Consider the following 24043-nt stretch of genomic DNA (forward strand, 5'->3'; position numbering starts at 1 on the left):
TCTGATTTAGAGCAAATTGTTCTCCCAGTGCACTGATGACAGTTGACAATAAAACTGACTTTTCTCAGTACTAGCTTGTCTATGCAATCAAACAATGCTTTAAAATGCATCTAGAAAACGTGACATACAAATGCAGTAGATACTATTTGATTTAACAATTTGAAATGTATTGGTTCTCCATCTTCTATGGTACTGTATATATTCATATTCATATTCATATTTTATCTGGGGCATAGGTAACGGGTTCAGTGTACTAGAAACTAAATGTGACATCACCCCCTTGAAGATAGACAGTTCTGACTTATTTCACCCTGCATTTAAATGTTATGGAGTTCACCACTATTCTGTTTATGTTAGGTTCTGTTTATGTTAAGAGCCTGAGAGGGACACGGTTGTTCTCAGCAGGGACACGGTTGTTCTCAGCAGGACTTAAGCTGCACTGACCATACAAGTATTGTGTTAAAATAACTGAAAATATCTAACAGTATACAGTACATGCACAGTACGTAGAAATATCTTTCTTGAAAACTACGCAAAAAGTAACATTTTCTTTGTATACTGCATCACCTATTGGGAATCATATCATTCATTACTTAATCCATGGGGTTAGTGATTTTTATTAAAATTCTTAGAAATATCAAATTAAAAAGTGTAGTTCTTGCAATGCAGGAACTGGACTGATTTTATAAATCCTTACAATTTTAATCAGTAGCTGTGTTTATTTTGTCCATTTTTAAGTAATAAATCAACATGCAGAGTAAAAGACAAAATGCTTCTGTTTTGTTTGCAGTGTTTTACTTACGGATCCTTACAAAACCCTGTTCATGTGGCTGATGAACTGGATAAACAAAGATTTAAAAACACTTTCTCTGTTGCTTGTTGGAGAAAAACTACACAACTCTGTTCACCAGGAAAGATCAAAGCTTAACATTTAACTAACTACAAATATTTCTATTTCTCATTATTCACTTTACTGGCTTTGTAAATGAATTTCAAATATTAGTCTTTCTGCAAAGCTCACCAAAATCAAGCAGATCCTTTGGAAAATGGAAACACAAGCAGTTGCTAACACCTGTGTGCTTCATTAATCCTACAATAAACTGTTTATTTTAGAGGTGCATTAAATATCTGTTAAGCAGTAGATATGGATGTTTAAAGAACACAGAGGATTTAGGAAGGTGATCCAGAAATATCCAGTATTTTCCAAATATCATCAGAGGTTAATGGTACAGTATGTTACACAAACATATCTCAAGATAAACTGTACATTTTATTTTATATTAAGGATTTGTATAGTATCTAGTATTTGTAGCTAGTTGTTGTTTTAGCATAATAAAGTAAATGTGGGTAAAAAGATTTGACAACAGCAATGGAGCAGTGGAGATCTGAAAAAAAAAAACACCTGTCAGGTCCATTATGGCAAGTACAGTAGGTGATCTGTTAAAGAAACAAACTCTGTTAAAAGAAACAAACAAGGACTCCCTACAACTGCTCAAAAAGGGTTCTATATGACAATCGGTCGGCTCATGAAAGCCTTGATTCTGTCTTTATCATCGTGCTAAAGTTCAAGCAGGACTCCCAGTAAAAGACTGAATTCTCCTGGGTGGTAGACATGTTTATCAAGATAGCAGTATTACCACCTCATTGGCCACTGATGCGATGTGAGACTTTAGAAAAATTACAGCTGAATGAAATGAAACCGAATTTTTAACCAAAAACTAGGGAGACTACTGTATAAGGTGCTGTCCTTTTGATGAGATGATAATAATAATAATAATAATAATAATTGTAATGTAATAATAAAATACACTTATATAGCGCTTTTCTGGACACTCCACTCAAAGTGCTCTACAGGGAATGGGGACTCCCCTCCACCACCACCAATGTGCAGCATCCACCTGGATGATGCGACGGCAGCCATAGTGCGCCAGAACGCTCACCACACATCAGCGATCAGTGGGGAGGAGAGCAGAGTAATTAAGCCAATTTATAGAGGGGGATTGTTAGGAGGCCATGATTGATAAAGGCCGATGGGAAATTTGACCAGGACGCCGGGGTTACACCCCTACTCTTTTCGAGAAACACCCTGGGAAACAGTCAGGACCTCGGTTTTACATCTCATCCGAAGGACGGCGCCTGTTTACAGTATAGTGTCCCCGTCACCACACTAGGGCATTAGGACCCACATGAGCCGCAGGGTGAGCGCCCCCTGCTGGCCCCACTAACACCTCTTCCAGCAGCAACCTTAGTTTTTCCCAGGAGGTCTCCCATCCAGGCACTGACCAGGCTCACACCTGCTGAGCTTCAGTGGGTTGCCAGTTGTGAGTTGCAGGGTGATATGGCTGCTGGCTGGAGAAGCCATATCACCCTGCTGATATGGCTGCTCCATGATATGGCTGCTGGCTGGAGATGTGAATCTGAGGTCCTGACAATGTGGTAATCAAAGATTCCACGGTACTGTTCTAATTAAGGAGGGTAAATAACTCTGACAAAATGGCTACACTGGGCTTGAACATTCTGGCCAAACCTACAATTCATCCTCAATTTATTTAAAGTAACGGAATTGAAGTAATTTATCATTTTACTCTAGATATGCTGTTGTGGAGTGAGGCAACTGGTGTATAAAGGGTGGACAGCCACCCAGGTGAATGCTATAGTACACCAGTGGAGGACACAGCAGGTCCCCTACTGTGATTAAAGTACTTTTGGAACTTTTGGGTCGAAAAGACCCATACAAGTGCAATTAATAGGAAGCCTGTACGTGGATCAGGAAAAAAAACAGACATACTGTAAGAATTAAAAATATGCTATATGACAATTAAGATGGACAGCATGGTGATGCATTTATTAGCATTGTTGCCTAGCAGCCCTGGATTCAGCTCTTGATCTGGGGTGCCATCTGTATGGAGTTTGTATGTTCTCCTTGTGTTCTCCCTCAGTCCAAAAACATACTGGTAGATAAATCAGCATTTGGGAAAATTGGTCCTAGGTTTGAGTGTGTGTTTCTGTGTCTATGTGTCTGCCCTGAGATGGACTGGTGTCCCATTCAGGGTGTATTCTGATACATAAACTGGAATCGACAGACCACAAAAAATAGTTTAAAGACCACTTTAATCTTCTCTGCAGTTGCCCCTGCATGAACTAGGATCTGTTTCAATGTTGTAAACAGCCACCTTTAAATCTGTATTAATCCCACAACTGTCTTCTCACGGGTGATGTATTGGAAATAAACTTGCACACAGTTAAAGGGCAGTGTTCTGCAGACCCATCATTTTTTTATATATGAACTCTATAGTCCCTAATCCAACTGTGTATTCAGTTTTGAACTCAAAGGTATTAGAGGCCAAAAGAAACAGTTCAATACTAGATATATTTCCATCTCATGGCAATAGGCATTCAAGTGTCTACCAAAGTACAGAATAAAAGTACAACCTCAGTGTTTTGTACTTTCTATTTAACTCAGAAGCAAGAAACTATTTAAAGTACTTCATTTTAGATGAACAAAATCCCTATACATTCCATCACCACTCACCATACCACCCACTTTGTTGTTGAGTACCCAGGCACTTTTGTCCTTTAAATGCACAACTCCAGTCCTCGAGGGTTAGAAATCCAGCAAGTTTTCAAAGTCTCTTTATGTTATAAAAAACCGAAGATAATAGAAAAGTCTTACACTGGTCCCGATCAGATCTATTAGTTGACTAAAAGCAGAGGCGGTACAGCACTTGCAGACATAATGCCCTCCAGTTGTGTGCCACTAATCAGAGCTCATGTTTCTCAGTTTCTCAGCTGCATTTGTAATCCCAAGCTAATTTATATATTTTTTTATATTTGAAGCATACAGTATTTTTACATTTGCTTCCACTTTCAGCTTTTAAACGACTGAGAGGAATTTATGAATGATATGAAAACTGTACTAAGTTTCATAACTGCGCTCATTCAGGTGTTAACTAAAAGGTGCCCAGCTAGACTTAAACAGAAGGAGAAACATTCACTTTAGTCACCTATTATAGGCTTTTTAGTCACAAATAAAGGAGAAAAAAAGAATTTGCTGTTTGAGGACTACATAAAGTTCTGTATGCTGGAGTTGTGGGAAATAATTGTGGGATAATTTTGATATCAGGGCTTGAGTAAAGAAAAAAGCACGCAGATCAGTTACAAACAGCAATTAACACCAATGATAAAGGCTCAACTGAAACAAAGACCAGCAAACACAGAGGTATTAAGAACCACTGATCAAGAGCCTTCTAACGCAGCTATGTCATAACCTTCACATCTTTCCCATTAACGAGAACAATAATAACAGGATTCTGATTTGCACAACACATCAGACAAGTGAATCAGTTTAAGAAATATTTTGAAATTGCTTATTGCATGTTCCCCATGCATGTCAAAAATATAAAAACATGTATATTAAAAAGCACATTCGGGAAACAATGCTCACTATGCATACTGTAAGTAAGTTTGGAGTAATCTTCCAAAAAGTATTGTTCAGGTCCTAATTTTCAGTGCTTTGCTAATTATAAATTGTGCATAATTAATACATCTGTAAATACACAAGGAGTGCTGTTACAGGAAACCTAATATAGTCAGCATTCTAACCACTAACTTATATACTGTATCACACTAAAGAAAGACAGAGATCAGCTGATTCTCCAATGGTAAATTTCTGTCTCATGGTTTTCATTTCCATAGAGCTCTTGGGTAGAAAATTAAACACATTTTCCTTAAACTGATCTTTGAAATCTTTTCTAAGGCCTAAGTCAGGTGGTGATTATTTAAAATCAGCCATACTAAGTCTGTTGAAGCCTCGTTAAACAGAACGCTTTCTTTCCCCGAAGAAAGAGTCTGAAAATTGCTTTGATTAAAAAAAGCTGTCTCAGAACATTAGAGTTAGACAAGCAACAAACCTCACAAATTGTTCCTTTCCTACATTAGGGCCAGCTAACATTTGTTTGTGGTGAAACACAGATCTTTGTACATTTCTTCTCATGCATACTGGCCTGCAGATGGAGTGACTGTTCTTAAAGCTCAGGTGATGCCAACAGGCTGTCATGGCTTCTGGAATAAGATGTAATACATCGTGTTCAAGAAAGTGTTATGTTTTGATGTCTTATTCAACCTGTATAGGCAAAAAACACCCAATGCGAGAAGATCTCTGGGATGTAAAACACATTAAGCAAGTCACAGAGTAATAAAAGTTTGGAGGGTACCGAAATATTTTAGTAGACACCGATAGTTGTGTGGATGGGACAGGGGGAGTGGTCACTATGTAGATACATTTAAAAAATTAGATTAAATACATTTCTACTTTTCTCTATGTGACGCATTACTTCCCAACACTAAATGTTTATCTAGACATCTCCGAGTCTGTGTTCTCCTAAAATAATTTCTATGGGAAGCAGCAGCCAGGCAGTAATACAGGCCCAAGGTGACCTCATTACTGGAATTTGTTCCAGCTGTCATTAGAAATCACACACTGTGTCACTCAAAATGGGAAGCAAATAAGAGGCACTGACACCCAGCACCAGTGAACAGACACAGAGGATTTTCATGACACATGACCCTCCAGCCAGAAGACACCAGTAATATCGAATACCAGAAAAGTCTGCCCCCTATATCAAGCTTTACTTGGATTGTGATGTTAAGAGCTGAATCACGATTAGGAAGCTAGATTAAAGAACAGTGTCTAGATTTTCAAAGCAGCACAACCAGACCCAATGTTGACCTATCCTTGATAAGCACAAGCGCATATCCAGCAAACCCTAAAGCCACTTTTTATGCAGTGTCACTACCATGAAGTTGTACAGTATTCCCATTATTCCAAAAGGAAAATCAACCAACATTTACTCCTGATTCTAGGTCTTCCCATGTTTGTTAAGGACGAATACAAAGAGTACAGCTGTACAATTATAGATATCTTTTTTGTTTGTCCTTGACTATGGATTATACAAATGCAGAATATTTCAGAATGTATTATGTACAGTATACCTGTATGTTATACAGTATATACAGTGTCTTGCAAAAGTATTCACTCCCTTACACTTCCCTTGATGGATAATGTGGTATACATACTGTATAAGTCAATATTCTTAAACTTAAACACTTTTGCAAGACATAATGTGTAGATATATCTTTGCTGCTGTGGAAATAAAACTAACAGGAGTTACTATAATCGTTTCAGTCATATTCATACACACAAATGCAACTGTCAAAACTGAATCACAGAAGTATGAAAGCTGCATGTCATTACTGATATGATTATTTCTTATTTCTATTTTGACAAACTGAATAGATCTGAGGACCATTTCCCCCTTAAAGAAACTTTAACAGAAATTAGAATTGTTTCGTGAATTACTATAGTTAGCTCATGATACACCATTCTTGGCTCAGGAAGCCTTTTTAGTTTACAGTTTGTTCTTTTTTAAAAAGGCCGTTCGTGCTGCAAACTTGGCAACAAAAAAAAAATGCCCAGCACGATCTTTCACCCCATCTTTGCTCCACCTTCCGCAATCCCAGTATTAGGAACTACCCTAGAAATCATTCATTGATCACAGATTATTAAAGGCAAATTGACCATTTCCTCTCTATTCATTTTTTACACTTCCGTAAACTCAATATTCTAACAGCTTTTAATGTATGTGCCAGTTCAGGGTTTCAACAGTGTGTTTGCAAAGTGCGGAGTTGGGTATGGATTTTAAAGTTTGGCATTATAATTATAATAATAATTTTTATCTTCATATCTGTTAGCACCCCTACAGTGCCATGTTATAGTGCCACCTAATTAGGTTGAAGCATTCTAAAATGCATCAGTATTGTTTATTTTTGCATTTACCAGTCCATTTTGAGGATTACTGTATATATATTAAAAAGTCCTTCAAAACAAAGCACAAAGCAAAGCAACACCTAATTCTCTGGGGATAGGTCTAAGGATTCTTCAACTATCCAGGTTTGTAAACTCAAAGTGGAAATTTGAGAAAATAAAAATTAAAAGCAATTAAAAGCAAGTCTACTTTTTGTCTAAAGTCTACCAGGCCCAAAATCATATTGTCTGTATAAAGAATGACAGAGGGCAGATATAGCAAAAATGTCTATTAAAGCAAGATAGCATACAGTTACTGTAAGTGCCACTTTTGGTGTGACATAACTTCATAACTTACAGTATGACAGAAATTTCTATTACTTTCTTTTTTGTCTTCATTTATTGATGGATGTGGTCCCCATGGTTCTGAACACAGCAACTTCCCAAGCAGAAAGAAAGAAAAATAAATACAATGAGGTAAAATGATATGTGACAGGCATTAAACATATCCCAGCGTGATGTGTCACTACAGTCTACATCCTGCAGAAATGTAATGAAGATGAAAGCCATAGAGATGCTTCTTCATGTGGTTTTATTGCCACTTCCTAAAACAAACTTCCTACCATGAATACACACTGGGAAAGAGCTACTGTACAATTAAACAGTTAAAATATGCATATGGTATTATTCGAAACAAGATGTTCATTTACAAGCCCGTTTAGTATTCTCAGAAAAAAGGAGCCCACTACAAATAATGGGTGCACACACACAAACTGATACAAGTGCACTCTCAATGAATCTCAAAAAAGCAATAGAATTAATGCACTTAGTCAAATGCAGATACTAGCTCACACAAACGGCAGCAGACACAAAATACATATTTTATTGAATCACAAATTATTTGCAGAAATACATTTGGAAAAGATTCTGTATTATATGGCAATTTGTATTATACTGTATTTGGTGGCTGTGTTCAGGAAACCTCTATTTTCATCATTTTTATAGCCTTTGAGACCCCTTAGTAAGAAGCATCTATGTATTGTACTTTTTCTTTTCTTAAGGCATGTGCGTGACAGTTAAGAAAGAAATGATGACATTCACTTTTATCTGTACTTTCTAGTTTTGCATTATAATTTCCTCTGTACAAAGGCAAAGCAACCATGAATCAACAGTAACAAGATACAAAATTCACCTTGGATACTTCACTGTATTGGGACAATCTACCTGGCTTATTCAGACACAATTTCCTTATTGATACTGAAAAAGTTCAAAACAGGTTCATAGCAAAGTAGCAATGTGCTTCATTTTGTGCTTCATCATGTATGGCTTAGAATCCATTCTAGGTTTTGTGTAGCTGATTAATGGGTCACTGGTCACTTTAGTTTAAAATGAAAAAAATGAAAATCAACACAACAAGCGGCATGAGTAATTATTTAGCAAGCTCCTAGCCTTGGACTTTCAGAACAATCAGAGCCCTTTCCTTTTCATGTAGCTTTATTTTTTCTACCTCAGGTACTTTTGTTTGCTTAACTACCACCTTTTTTCTGTATCTGTTGATTGTGATCTTCACTCCATTATCCATTAACACTGACATTTCTTGCAATTATTTTTTTGCAATTTCTATCACAGCATATCCTTCCTTGTGAAGCATAATTAGAGGCCATTATATTTTATCTCCCTCCTTGGAGCCATGGTGACTCACATTTTGTACTCTGCTCTGCCTTCTTTCATCAAAATGCCTTTCTCGGACTTTTATATGATTCTTCTCACTCAGTTGACAGTCTTAAAGTTGATTAGTTTAAAGGGGGATGTTACTGATTTAATTGCAGATACCGGTAACAGATTTAAAATTCAGGTAAAATACATATAAAGCCATTTTTTATAATGTTTCATTTCTTTCAATCAGCATATCCCCATCCACTGTACTGTGCTGGATCCTTTAGTTTCTGCTTCACAGGATGATAATAAATAAACATTTATTTACACCGACTGTAAATGTCTTGAACAGATTTCCCACAAATGTTGGCAAAGCTACACTACTTACATTCGGGGGATTAGGATTTTACAGATATATTCATGGTTTCTCTTCTTTGTGACGGGCTAAAGATGACCTTGGACCTCCATTTAATATGATGATAACGTCTGTTGGCGGGGTTTTTTTTTATAAAATTGCTATTCTCACCACAAGGCCAGAGGTGCGTTCAGATGGCAGATGCTGCCGTCCTTATTATTAGCTTCCACAAGGGAGAGAAATTTGATTTTTTGTGAGCAGCAGACACACAAGAGGGCAAAGGGGGTCCGAGCACGTCGGCGTGTCCCGAGGAAGAGCTTGTACTCTTTGCGGCTGCTTGGTATTCAAAGCAGCACCCGAGGCAGACCCACTTCCCCTCTTCCCTTCTCCTCTCTGTCGGACAGAGCTTGGCTGCATGACAGGAAGTCACTGGGAGGATGCCACGTCCTAATTTGCTGGAGGTACTCAGCTGCTGTGCCGGGGCAACGCCGCTCAACTCTTGAGCTCGGCTGCCCCGCGGGGAAGCCGGCGTGACTCGATTTGTTGCTGTCAAGGAGAAAGACGCCACGTGGCACGATCAGGGTCTGGCGAGCCCTTGATGGTGAAGTGAAGCTTGTGGCTCTGGCATGCCCTTTTATTTGCATGAATGCGCCGCCAAAAAAAAAAAAAAAGAAGAAAAAAAGCCTGGCCTTTTTTTTCCCTCTCTCCTGGCAGAGAATTTTTAAAACGTTCCCGCCATGCGAGTTACAAACCCAAATTTCCCATACTGTCATTCTTGCATGGTAAAACGCAACCATTAATATACATGTCCGAAATTGGTCACTTTATTAGGACCTGTGCATAAAACTGTGTAATGGCAGGTTGCATTACACTGCAAATGTATCATTTATGTTTATTACTTTCAGACACAGCATTGCTTTTCTTATGTGTGGTTATTCAGACAGGCTGTGTGACAAACAAGCCTTTTTCCCCTTGCTAGTTGTTTGCTGTAAACAATTAATCTGAAACAAACATATTTATTGGATCTATGGTTCAAGCGTGAGACCACTGGCAAATGAACTACATGCACTCTTCTGTCATGTATACAGATTATACAGATTCTCCACCTTTGAGTTGCACACTGCATCAGTCCGTCTAAGCCACTTGGACAGAGAAGGCACCAGAATATTCATGAACAAATAATGCCAGAAAGGGATTTCTAACATAAAGCACCAAGAAGTTGTAATTACTCTTCTTTTAAGAATGCTACATGTCTTAAAGGGGGTTAAATTAAGACTAAAGCCTTAATTGAGAAGTTAATTTTCCAATGTTAATGTTTATAAATGATTTTCAATGCAATCTCATCTTTCCAATAAGCTCGCTAAGAAGAAAAGTATAGGCATTAAGTGAGCATCAGCACCAAAGCTCTGTTTAATAATACTTTCATTAAATCACTGTGCGTCTTAACTTCATACAGTATGTCAGCATGTGTCACAAGCACATTAAAGCATACTGCATAACACTGCGAAGAATCAATGTACAGCTATAGTGAATTTATTATCTAAAATGTATTAAGATATTATATTTTAATTAAAATATAAATCCTATGCCAAAAGTGGTAAAACACTGTTTCTCATGTGTACATCATATTGTGCAGTCTATTATGCTGGCTATAAAGTTGTTTGTTTAATATATGATCATAATTACTTCTTAGGCATAAATCTAAAATATTTTTTATTGAGTGGACTTTTTAACATTTCAGTAAGTGTAAAAATATGCTTTAAACCTTAGCTTTTCTTTGACAATATGAAGCATTTATGAACCTGGGAATGTTATCGCCTCATTAAAAAACAAAATAAATGCTTATTTAATAGGGATATTTAGTTCTGTCTTATCGAAGATCATGTAAACAACATAATTTTCCCACCATATGGAACACGAATGCGCTATAATGACCCATTCTTGTTTGAAACAACTATTGTTCTCATTCTTCAAATGCTTACCAAGGAGAAACAACAATTTTTCAAAATGCAATACAAATATGATAACCTAGAGTATGTACTGTAGCGACACATGCTTTCAACATTATAATCATTGAATCTACACGCATATGTTACCTTTATGTCCAAATGGCTTCTTTGTAGTCCATATTTCCCATTCGTACTGAGAGCCAGCACTAAAACAACAGCAGCTAAAAATTCTTAAGGCAGTAAAGGAATCTTTGCATTTTTTATAGATAAATGAAAGAGTTTTTGGCTGCAGAAGAAGAGTGTATAGATGTAGCATTGATAGCCCTGGCAATTTATTTGTGAACATATCTTGGCAGGGCCACCATGCATGCATGCTTTGGTCTGCAGTCAAGAGATGGCAGAGCAGAAGTAAAAAGAGGGAGGAGAAGAGAGTGCCAAAAACAAAATGAGAAAAACTGTGAATCCCCTCCAATCTGCTTCTTAACTACAGGCAGCTACCACACTCCTTCCCTATCCCTTCCTGGCCTTGAGCCTAGGGGATACGCCACGGTGGATTCAGAAGATCAAACAGCAAATACGAATGTTAAAAACAGGAGCCAAAAACCAGGACCCACTATTTGTTTGATAAACTTTTGGGAGGTGGCAGTTAGAAACGCATTTATTTTATAAATAATAAGAATGTTAGCATTTAGGCTCCAACAAAAGTCTCTTCGTCCTTTTAAATAATTGAGAACCACCATTTATACTGCAGTTTTTTTGCACTGAAATGCGGTCCTAGTTTTCTAAAAGCTACTTAAAGGATGCCACAGACTAACCTATTAAGAAACATAGCCCTCTGGAGCTTGAAAGGCTTCTCAACAATAATAATAATTATGCCTTAAATGAACTGTGTGGTGAAAAAGTGCGTACACCCTCTTAGGCATTTATGGTTTAACAGAAACAGTATTTGGATATCTGTGACCTTGACCTAGTCCTCATCAAGTCCAAATAGTAGATACAACTAATTTGACAGATGACACAAAAATTCTACTTTGTTGTTATTTAAAAATATCAGCCAGCATTCAACATCTTTGTGTGAAAAAGTAAGTGGATGGATATTTGTACCCACTTGCATCAGCACATGGGTTCCCTCATTGCATTCAACAGATGTTGTGATATATCGGATGTTTTGACTGTTTTGTCTCTTGCCCTACATGTTAGCTAAAGTATTGTCACTACAACCCTATGCCCAAGCTTCTTTCACAAAATAGGTAGATAAGATTCTGAGATCAATTAACTACTACAGTACCTATTGTATACTGTAACTACGAAATGATCTAGTAGAATGGTCGAATGGTGATTGCAACTGCAGTATATTATCATATAACATATTTCTTAGTTCTGATTTAGGCATTATTTTTAATCCTGTTAGTCTAATATAAATGCATTGTTCTTTTTAACCCCCCCAAAAAAATCCTGCTATTGTCCTGTTCTGCTTGAGTCCTTGAGTGACAGCCCTTTAATGTGTGATAGACTTTGAAAATCCCAATTGTTCTCTTTTTTGAGGATGAGCCAATCACCTTTGAGAAGATTTGGGAAGTACAGGTAAAAAATACAAAGGCTTCTTTACCAATGAGTTTATTTTTATTCCTATAGCACCAAAGCTAAGGTAAACTATTATTTTTTTAATAGCATTTTCACTGGTGGAACTGCACGCTGGATGCAATTATAAATAAGTCAATGTTCTAACATGTTTGAAGCTAGGGTCTACTTCAATCATCAGCAATACACAAAAAACATATCCCCATTGTTTAATATTCTTTAATTCAATAAAACAATATAAAAATTAATTAAAGTCTTTGTCACTTTCAGTGCTTACTGCAATAATAAAATCTCTACTTGTCCAGCATGAAAAACAAGTCTTGCCGATTACTGGCATAAGGTAATTTTAATGTAGCTCATTTTTCTAATTAGATCCTAATGCTGCCAACCATCATGCTGTAATGCCACCCTATCTAAGTGATGTATATATAATGTGGGTTTTTCTGAACAGATATTGATAGTAGACGATATAGATGCATGTGTGGTATTTAGTTCAGTTAACAAAAACCTAACATTTACTAAGCTGAGTTTCTTTTATTTGCCAATGTGCTTGCTGTACCAGCTAAAACAAATCAGACTTCCTCTTGTAAATACAGAACATGGTTGGGGGCAGTCATAGAACTGAACCCATTAATTTTCTATATTAGCTTCCTGGGATGGTGTCACAAAATGTCATAAAAAATAAAATAAAATTGGCTATTGCAAAATGTCATTTACTGCAACCCATTTTGTTATCGGGTTTGAAGACTGACAGAATATAAAAGAGAAAAGTTTATATAAACTTTTAATTAACAAGGAGTTTAAACTTATACGTTTTCACTTATTGTATGTTCTTTGCTGTTAACAAGAAAAAATTGTCCAAAGAGAAAGGGAATCCAATTTCAGTGAAAGGTGTTCTAGTTATCAGCGAGTAAAAGGACATGCTCAAGCTATTTACACTTCAAGGTGCTAATGCAACACTTCCTAAATCATATTACTGAAAGGAGGTATTTGTCTCCAATGTGTTGACAAGGCGCCTGTTATGCGAAATAGCATAATAATAAGCCTCTTTACCAAATATTCTACCCTTTATACAGGTAATTACATGGCTTAGTTTCTTAAAACCATGTGTCACCAACTAGGTGCTGAGATGCAAATGTACTGTAAGGTGCCTTGCAAAGTATTAACCCCCTTCTAATAATATCCTGATTTGAAACATTGCACACATTGCACACATTTTTTGAAAGTGAATATTTGTTGTCAGAACTGGAATGGTCAGATGGAATACTGTAAAAAAAAAATGGATTCTGTCAATCATGGTCTCTAAAGATTTGGGCGGGTAACTCCACAGATGTGGTGCTGTTGTTTGGAGCCTGATCTTCATTAGGGTGAGAACACCTGAATCAGCAGAACTCAGCAGATTCTGGGACAAAAATATCTTTACATTTGACGTTTCTTAATCTAGGGGGTACGAAGTATTATATATCCGTCCTTCGGATGAGACGTAAAACCGAGGTCCTGACTCTCTGTGGTCATTAAAAATCCCAGGGCGTTTCTCGAAAAGAGTAGGGGTGTAACCCCGGCGTCCTGGCCAAATTTCCCATTGGCCCTTACCAATCATGGCCTTCTAATAACCCCCCTTCTATGAATTGGCTTCATTACTCTCCTCTCCTCCCCACTGATAGCTGGTGTGTGGGGAGCGTTCTGGCGCACTATGGCTGCCGTCGCATCATCCAGGTGGATGCTGCACATTGGTGGTGGTGGAGGGGAGTCCCCATTACCTGTAAAGCGCTTTGAGTGGAGTGTCCAGAAAAGCGCTATATAGTATAAGTGTAAGCAATTATTATTATTATTATTATTATTATTATTATTATTATTATTATTATTATTATTATTATTATATAAAAGATTCTATATTGAATAATATAATAACAGAGGTATATACTGTACAATAGCACAGTAGTTAGCAGTGCTGCCTTGCAGTACTGGGGCTCTGGGTTCAATGTGCAGTTTGTATGTTCTCCCCACATTTGTGTAGGTTACCTCTGACTGCTCCAGTTTCCTCCCACAGTCTAAAGCCATAGTGTACTAGCAGGTTTATTAGCCAATGGGAAAATTGGTCCGGGTGTCAGTATGTGTGTTTGTGTCAGAGAGTGTCCTGTGATGGACTGGCATCCCGTCCAAGCTGGATCCTTTTGCTTGCCAGATGGGCTCTAGGTCGCCTGTGACTCTAAATTGGACAAAGTGGTTAGGAAATGGATAGTGTACTTCCTGAGGGCAATGAGTTGTTCACATACGGTATGCAGGCTGGAGTTTGTACACCCAAATTATTTAAATAATATCTTAAGAAGCTTTGATCTTATGCATGGATGTTTGTAAGCTGGATGTTTTAAACTCTGACAATGTATCACTGAGATTTTCTATTTACCACACACTATAGTTATTCCCGACAGTAACTGGGCCATCAAAAAAGTACTGAAAAAATAATTTACAGTCTCGATCCAGCTTAGCATGAGTTACACGAGTTACCCATCCCTGGTGTAGGTTTTCTCCCGTGTTAAAATTTCTTCCCATCTCTCAGGGAAAACCTTGCTAACAAGATTGAATGCTGTCTCTCAGTGGTCCATTTGTGTGGGTGGCCTGCATTCAGCTTGTATCCATCCTTTCACCGGTTTTGCATAAGCCTGCTTAAGGACAGACGGTATTAGGCATCTACTGTATTTTGCAAAACCATGCTTCCTTTGGAAATATACTTTATGGACAGACTGCTATGACCCTTACTAGAAATAATCAGCTTTCTAATAATGGATGGATGAAATCTGCGGTTTTGGTCTCGCTGTGTCTTTTTCACCTTAATCAATTCCTTTTTCATTTTATGAAAATTTGACATTTTGCATTGAATGTACATCGGAAACCTGATGCCAGAAATTGATATGTACTGTACCAGACTGAGACTGCAATGCATTTCTATCACATCCGCAATCTGATGAAATCTGTCATGGCATTTCTCCTCTTATTCTCATCAATGACACAAACAGATTCTTCCCACTTGTAAAACAGCTATTTTTACTTTTACTAGGACAAAGCTTTGAGTTGATTGTGTCCTATACTGGAAAGGCTGCTTAAGGTTTTGCACTAAATGTAACAAATTGTATCCATCTATTTGTGCATATTAAACACTGTACAGATTACAGAAGAGAATGATTACAGAGATACTGTTGTCTTTCTACTGCTGAGGCAGGGCCAGTTGCATTCTTAAAAGTGGTCCTAATTTTGTAATATATTATAAGTAGCCTAGGAAACATATTAGATAAGCATGTTTCCTCAGTTTTCCCTGTTCAATGTGGTACCAGATGGAAAAAAAAGTCAAGGCTGTTCTTAAAAATTGTGGTTGTTATCATACTCCTCCATTTTAAAGGAGACTGGAATCTTTTCTTTACACGTTTAAAATCATGTTCCAATTGAGGGAAACACTCAGATTAGCAATTATCTCCAGAAACCACCGCATTTCTGCTTCGTGACACTGTACAGTGGGATGAAGGCAACAGACAATTGTGCTTTGCAGGCCTAAAGCACTTAACTCATTGAAGGATTTGCACATGGAAAAAAACTTGCCTCCTTCAGCTTCATCAGAGCGCCCCCGAGGTTTGGGCTTTTGGGGCGCAGTGGCTTGGGGAATAGAGCCAGCTTCTCAAGATAGCACTGGCAGCCATCTTACATCGGTAGACTCTTTTCCACTGCAGTTTGCAGAAAACACAGAGGGATACGCTTCACAGCTTTTAAAGACCACCATTACTTTGAACATAATACTAAAAGGGAAAACCTCTGAAAAAAATGAGGAATATTTGTTATTTATCTTAATATCAGGGGCTGATAAAAAGCTTTCTTTATATCGTTTGGATATTTCAAATTAATTTAAATCCTTCACATTATTTTGCAAGATAATTAATTGTTTTACTGCAGGTTTAGGAAACGGAAACATGGAAATACTAATTGTGCGGATACCATAAAGCACTGTAAAAATGTTTCTGCTTTCAAAAGCACACTTTTTGAGCCCCAAAAAGTTTTTTTTTTCATGTCACCCCTTTCTACAGGGTAGTTCTACTATAGCCATTTGAACAATTCACATATCGTTTGGTAACAGTCCAATGGTAAGATGTTCAATCCATTTAGGCTCATCCACTGTCAGCACACAGTTTGCCGTGGGCCAGCACCTGATAGTTCCTTCAATGACCCTTGTTTTCCAGAATTTTCAATCTCACTGGATAAAGCGTTTCAGACAGAAAACAGTCTTGAATTGTGCCCTTGGATGTGTGCCTGACCTCATCTCTCTGCACGGTGATATTTAAAAATACCTCCAGAAAGCTGGATCATCCCTCAGTCCCCCCGGGAACTGGTTTTTGCTGTTAAAACCTTTCCTTTTCTTATCCACAAAACCAGCAGATACTGTAAGTTGCAGTTTAATGTAAGGAAAGTATCTACATTTTGTTTTCCATTTTTGTAGTACTCAGTTTGAAGTCACCCTGAAGCCTAAACGTCAGTAACAATAGTACTGTACATGTTTCTCTGTGTGGGCACATGCTAGAGCCCTTTCTAACAGGAACAGAATGAAAGCTCTACCTACAGCCATTTCTCTATCCAACCCACATGTACAACTTCAATATGACCTATGAAGGAATCAGCCTAAAAACAAACAGATTTTTTTCCAAAAAATAGGAAGAAGTGTGGAATGTTTTCAAATACTGTAACATGCAACATTAAGCTTGTGGTGCATTAAGCCGATTGTGTAGGTATCCTGCAACTAATCAATAGATACTGCACTTGTACAGTATTTAAACAAAAGAAAGCGGAAGAGAGATTCTCTCTTTGCTAGCCCCCTAAATATATAAGCATTAAGGATTAAGGATAGCCTCCTCAGGATTGTGCTTTTTTTGTGCTATTTTGTTTTTCAATTCAGTTGGTAACTTTATCAGTAGCTGAATGTTGATACTCTGGAATGTTGATACTCTATTTATGAGGCTACTAAATAAGAGACTTGCATGACTTTAATTTTCTCACATTCCATAGTGTCCCACTTTTGCCATTTCTAGATTGGGAAAATACCAGCGGTAACTATATCAACTATAGTAATAGAACCTATTATTACACGTGGAAACCGAAGCAAATGTTCTTTAATTTAATTAAACTTAAGGTTTTAAAAGCTCATAAAGTATTTAGAATAGCACACCATCAACCAAAAACCTACCTCCTACTACACTACACATGTATTTTGCTTCACCTACAGTATCAGATCCAAAGTAAAAATTCAATTATGCTTTCATAATTTCCCACCAACATTATAACTTTATGAAAATGAGGGAAAAGTGGTTCTCAGCCTTTTTCTGAAACATGACACATGGACAGAACCAAATTTAGAAAGGTTGGCAACATAATCTAATGTAAATGAAATGTAAAAGCATAGAAAGGCCATCTGGGGCTTTTCAAGGACCACTACAATGCGACCATGACACCACCAGTTCTACAAATAGCATGTATGCATATTCCTTAGTTTGTGGGGACTATGATTATTTACTATTTCTAAAGTCCACTCACTGAAACCTCACAGTGGGTGAAAATAGACTGAAGATATTCTCTTTTAGATTTAGAACAAGATGCCATCTGGCTTTGTAAAAAAAAATTACAATGTGCAGACATGACTACACTCTCTCTTTGTCACAAAAATTAGCATCTTTGTGGGGACAGTTTTTCAAACATTTTGAGTCCACATGGAGAGTAATACACACACAATCTGCCAGGTATCACCAACAGAATATAAATAATCCTGTCCAGTCATGTCTGAAATGCTAGCAGTGTGTTTAGACCGGGGACAAGAATTTATGACGTAGCTACTGTACATATCATCTGTGAAATTGTTCATGACAATTGGACATACAGTAGGAGCTTGAAAGCCCTAACATGCATTAGGTGACAAAGGCATCAGCAATTCATGTTCCTGAGAACTACCTGGTACATTCCCTGATCTCCCAGAAAGTGAGTGCTCAAATATGGCTTAAAAGGAAACAGACATGAATTTACTGGTTTCGCCTAACATTACTTGTAGCTCATAGTCTTCATGACAAAACCATCTCCTTTGTAAGCAAGATGAGGCTTTGGCATCAAGCTGTTTCTTCCAGTTTTATGCAGGCTCAGGATCAGGTGTCATTTATCCACCCTTGCTGGGAAAATAAAGATAAAAAGCTATCATGCCCATGAATTAGGTAGAGTTAGTCCCTGAATCCTGAAGGCATGAGGCAGTTGTGCTAACCACTGTACTGTACCACCCAATCTGTTTAACTCGTAGCCTTCATCACGCATAAGGCTCAGTTTAGTTCGTAGCTTATTATAAAAACAGTCCTCACGGATATTTTTTGTTTTTTTTTAGAATTTTAAGAAATTAAAGAATACAGGCAGTTTAAGTGACGTGCAAAAAGAAATTATGAATCCCAAACTGTTTTAGTCAATCTATAAAACTACCCTGGAAAAAAAATATTAATTATACTCAAAAGAAAACTACAAAAGCAAACAGAGCTTTGAAGATAGAAAGCCCTAAATGTCATCTGGTTGCTTTGAAGTTTACTCGGCTGCCTTTGTTTCTCAGTCATAATACATGAAACACTACAGAGCAGGCAGCTCTATTTTCCAAGGGACATTTTACATCTATGCCATTAACAGGAAACATAAACTTACATTTTGGCCCTACTTAAAATTGTTTTAATCTTTGGTCACATATATTTGATACCGTTGACAAATATACACAACCATTAAAGGCTTTTATTAACAGGATGAATGAAATTGAAAAATTATTTAAATTGATTAACTTGAATTAGAAAATTGCTTTTTATCTATAGCTAAAGTACTGTACCTTTCATTTCAAAGTCAAATGGACGAGTGTTTTTTTTCTTATACTAGTGCTTTAATCGAGAAGAAATATGTGATGCAGTATACTATAAGGAGCAAAAGAGTCCTTAAATGGTTCCTCATGTTGCTGTGAACTGAAAAATACTGTCTTAATCGGATGGCAATTGGCTGAAACATTTTGAATCCTAACATCTACAGTTAAATAATACAGTATATTTCGTACTGGCCTTGGTCTTGGTTTAATGTGCCTCGTGGAATTGATCTACTTCTGATTAACCAATGGGTTTGATTTTTGTTTTCAATGAGGTCTGAGCAGAACATAGTGCATACGGATATTGAAATACCCCCCACTTTATCTTGGATGAGTGCAAAGTATCCTATAGCACTGCAGTCTGCCTTTCTTCCACAGCTGAGGGGATCCTTCCACAACCCTGGAAGTTGGCAACATCACTCATTACATAGCATCTTGTATAAACTATAGCATCCAAAACATGTGCAGGACACCTTGTCAGTTGCAAAGGGCATAATACAAGACCCCATCTCAAGTCTTTGAAAAATGATGACGAAAACCATGTGTGTTTTATGAGTTTTCTTCTGTTAACTTTAGAAAAACTGTGTTATCTTTGACTCATGTGTTCTGCTTATTCGTGGACTGAAAACATCATCTGGGCCAGCTAAAATAAATTGTACATTAAAGGCACGGTATTATTTGGGCTTCTGTGGGTATAATTGGTTTGGCCACTTTGCCTGAAAAACCTGGATTTCTGACACATCTGTGCTTTATTTTCGGGAAGGATTTCTTGTCTTTAAAAAAATACTTTCTCTACTTAATTCATTTGCCTCTCACAATAATCAGCATCAACTGCTGGATTCAACAAAAGAAAGGGCTAAATTATTCACTGATGTATAAACTATTGGCTGTTACTCGTTCATCAAAACACTGTTTTCCTTGACTGTATGTTCTCTCAGCATCTTACTTGGCAAGTGCACTTTCAAACTGAAACTACCTTTGATAGCCATGGGTTGAACACAGTTGCAGTCCTTCTACAGTTCCCTTTATGCAGTTTTATTTCTTAATGTACAGTTAAGGAAGACTGCATAACATATATGGCCTGTGAAGATTGTAAATATTCTAAAATGCAGACAAAATGCAACATGCAGTAAACAAGTGTTACTGTTACAGCATATCAAAATCATAACACTGAATACAATCTGGTGATTCCTGATCTACCATTATCTTTGGATTGTGTTAAGTAATGCATAAGAGAAAATCTCATTTATTTTTCCACTTTAACTTTAAACATAGGCATGGAGGAGTGCCAATGCAAAATTAATGTAAATGCTGAATGCCAAGTAATTGAGTTTGAAGGCATTTCCTGGGAATAAAAAGTTACTAATTGCATTTTTTAACACATCTCAAATTCAAAATTGAAATGCATGTGACAAGTGTTTCATTTTTTTTGCATTACACTTGCAAATTTCAAGTGAATTAATGCAGTTTAGTATTCACTATCTTATTGGTAAATGATTTTTTGTCATATTTCTGACTATGAAGGGTACTACATGTGCAGAGGGGGGTGGATACTGTAGATAAAGATAAGATCATTTTATTAGCCATATACAACTTCTTGCATTAGGAATTTGTCTTTTCGCATACCCCAGCTTGCCCTCCATGAGACACACAGGTGTCAGCCATTTATACATCACCCAACGGAGTAGGATTCCTTTCCCAGCCACGGGATTTGAACCGGCAACCTTCCAGCCACAGGCGCAGATCCTTAGCCACAGTGCCACCTCTCTGCCTGCTTCCAGATACTACCTCAGGAAAGCCATCAAAATAGCTAAATACAACTATAGAGTGAAATGAGAGTCATATTATCATGGCTGCAACACACGGAACATGTGGAGTGGTATACACACCATTACAGACTGCAAGACGCAATCCAGCTATTTAGAGGGAGGAAGTATGATGTACTGTACAGTATATGAATCAAGCTGAACTTGTCTTTTTTTTTAAAAAAAAGCATTTCTGGAGAGAGGCTAATTTGAACTTTAGGAAATCATTCCAAATTGACCTTCACCGTGGAAATAAGAGCTTGAACAAATAATCATGGAAAAAAAGGCAAGTAAGGGTGTTAATTTTGTTTACATTATGTTGTATGAAAAATACAAAGCTCAAATTTTCATTTATTTTTGTTTTTGCTTTGTTTCTTAATTTCTTACCATTCATTCAAAATGAATGTAGAAGCATAAACCTGGCATTATGTGAGGCAGAACACAAGCTTTTAGGTTACCAGCAAACAATTTTATCTAAGATGAGATAAGATGCTCAATGAGTACCTTTTTCACTTCCCTAGCTCACTAGTATCATTAAATATTTTGACACCTCCCTCCCTGATAAAACATATAAATTAAGTCATCAATTTGCCATGGAAACAAAGGTTATCTCCTATACAGTATTCCACTGTTTTTTCAATCAAACCCTGTGATGCTTATCTGTAACTGTTAAGTACAACAAAATACTTTTTTAAATGTGATTATGTTTATGTAATATACTTGTTTTGCTCTGTACTGCAATGTCCTTTTTACAAGATTTTATGAGATCTGGATGTTAACAAAATCAATTGTTTCAATGGAACTTTAAAGAGAGCCACATGCATGCACCAACACCAAAATCATTTTCTTAAATTCACTCCTAACACTAGTTATCTTCTTATTCTTTATACAGGTAGTTCTCGATGTACACACTCACTGTAATTTACACTTTTTTGGGTTAAAGCGTCTCAAAAATACCGCATCTTAATGTAGGACAGATAATTTCTCACTATAACAGAGTTTGCCACAGCTGGCAATAGGCAACCTGACAGAGTATGTGACACAATACATGCATAACCCTTTTGATTTGGATGAATAATGTCTCTTGGGTAACACAGGCAGCTGGACAGTCTGTTTCAGTGTTCTTCCAGCCCCTGTCACCTAACACTTATTTAACAAATCTGTAACATTTCTTTATTGTCGTACTCTTTACCTTATGCTTATAAATATAAAATGAAATCAATATAACCCTAAACACAGTTATCATCTTAATGCAAAGAATTTCTAACTAATATTTATTTTCAAGTTAATTAAAAAAAAGTATTTGGTGGGTCCTATAATGTGATACATTTTGAACTCAAGATTGTTTCATTGAACTTAAGAACACAATAAATTAATGCAGTAGAAGGAGTATGATACAAGTTATCACATTTTCCTTAACACACTATTGCAGTTAATGAAGCTTTTAATAGCAAGATCGTGAAGGGGACAGTTTTGTTTTCAATAAATACACTGAATTAAACAATCAACAATTAATAATCTGCAAAAACCATAAATAAGGGAAATATTATATTGTTACATACAGTATAATGTTATGTTATGGTTTTGATAAACATTCACAAACATTTTTAATTTAGGGTTTTAAACTTCTCATTGGGCGTGGAACCTATAATGCATTTCCTCATTTCCTTCCATTCTCATAGGGAATTAGTTTCTCATTCATGGCGTTTTAAATCATGTGACATTTTCAGGAAATTAAAAAGTACCTGCACATATTCTTCTATTTAAAGGACATCCAGGTACACAACCAGAACACAAGTATGGGCATACAGTAATGTACCTAACACATGTACAGTTTCACAACACTACCGTGTGTTCCTTGTGACCTGAAAACTCTCAATCTGACCTCTGCATGTCAATAAACTCTATCTTCCCTGTCTTCAGTCTAATGCTGCTTATTGAGCACACTCCCAAAGCAAAAGCTTAATTCTATGACAACCTGTTGATATTGCAGCTATTCCAGTCTCACTAATTGTCTACAGCTGTGAGCTTACTATTTAGAACTATGATAATGAACAATTTCTGTGCAACTGGAGATTAATTTCATAATACAAAGCCCTTTATTACTCAGTTTTTTTTTTAGCGAATTGGGATTAAAGCTTTTAGTCAAGAAAACTGCATAGACGATAAGACATTTCACTCGGGGTGAGAACTGCTATTTGGAAGTTTAATTGTGGCTTGCCTTTACAAGCACCACCACAAGCTCACACTGCAACCACGCAAGGGGAAAACAAAAACGGTAGCTGAGAAAGAAAGTCGCAGAGAGTTCCTCCCAATCTAAAGTATGGGTGACCCCTGGAATGAGATGCAGAGTCTGGACTGAAGTGACAGAGCCTCTGAAAAAATCTCCAGATCTCAATTCCACTCTGCACCTGTGGGACCCACTCGACAGGAGGAGAGACAGATGTCTGCAAAAGCCTCTTACCGAAAAGCAGAACATGCGGTTCTCCCAGAGATTTAAATTCAGCCAAAGTGACAAAAAGGGCGCTTGTGCAATTACAAAGAAAAAAAAGTGTTACTATGTTAAGTTTCCTTGGTTGCAAAGATTCCTAGCTACAGGTATTCTCAGCTGTTCTCTACTATTGAACATACACCTACAACTCTGGAAATAAACTTAAATGATAATCAACCTGTTGTGATTAGAATCCAGTATTGCTTTGCTTTTATGCGGATATACATTCAAAGCAAATGAGTATATTTACTATAGAAATAGTGCAATGGGTCTTTATGTTACAGTGTGTATAGTCTGTACACAAAACGTAAGGGTTCATATAAAATATATTTTGCATTTTTTAGTGCTCAATATTTAAATAAGATGCATTTTCATGCATGTTTATTTTTTATTGATTGCTGTTGGCTTTAGAAATCTTATTTGCCTTCTTTCTTCTGCTAAGCCTTAGCATCTTCAGTCTTGATTTGTCCCTTAAAAAACTACATTAAAATATTCAT

The 24043-nt window shown here is 36.9% G+C and overlaps 1 protein-coding gene across 2 annotated transcripts in view; it reads right to left on the reverse strand.

The window, feature by feature from the left end:
• Positions 1 to 24043, reverse strand: part of ptprn2 (protein tyrosine phosphatase receptor type N2) — a 317622-nt gene that overhangs the window by 150573 nt on the left and 143006 nt on the right. The gene's annotated exons all lie outside the window — the stretch shown is intronic.

This window comes from Lepisosteus oculatus, chromosome 6 (genome assembly GCF_040954835.1).
Source record: "Lepisosteus oculatus isolate fLepOcu1 chromosome 6, fLepOcu1.hap2, whole genome shotgun sequence".
NCBI classification, from domain to species: Eukaryota; Metazoa; Chordata; class Actinopteri; order Semionotiformes; family Lepisosteidae; genus Lepisosteus; species Lepisosteus oculatus.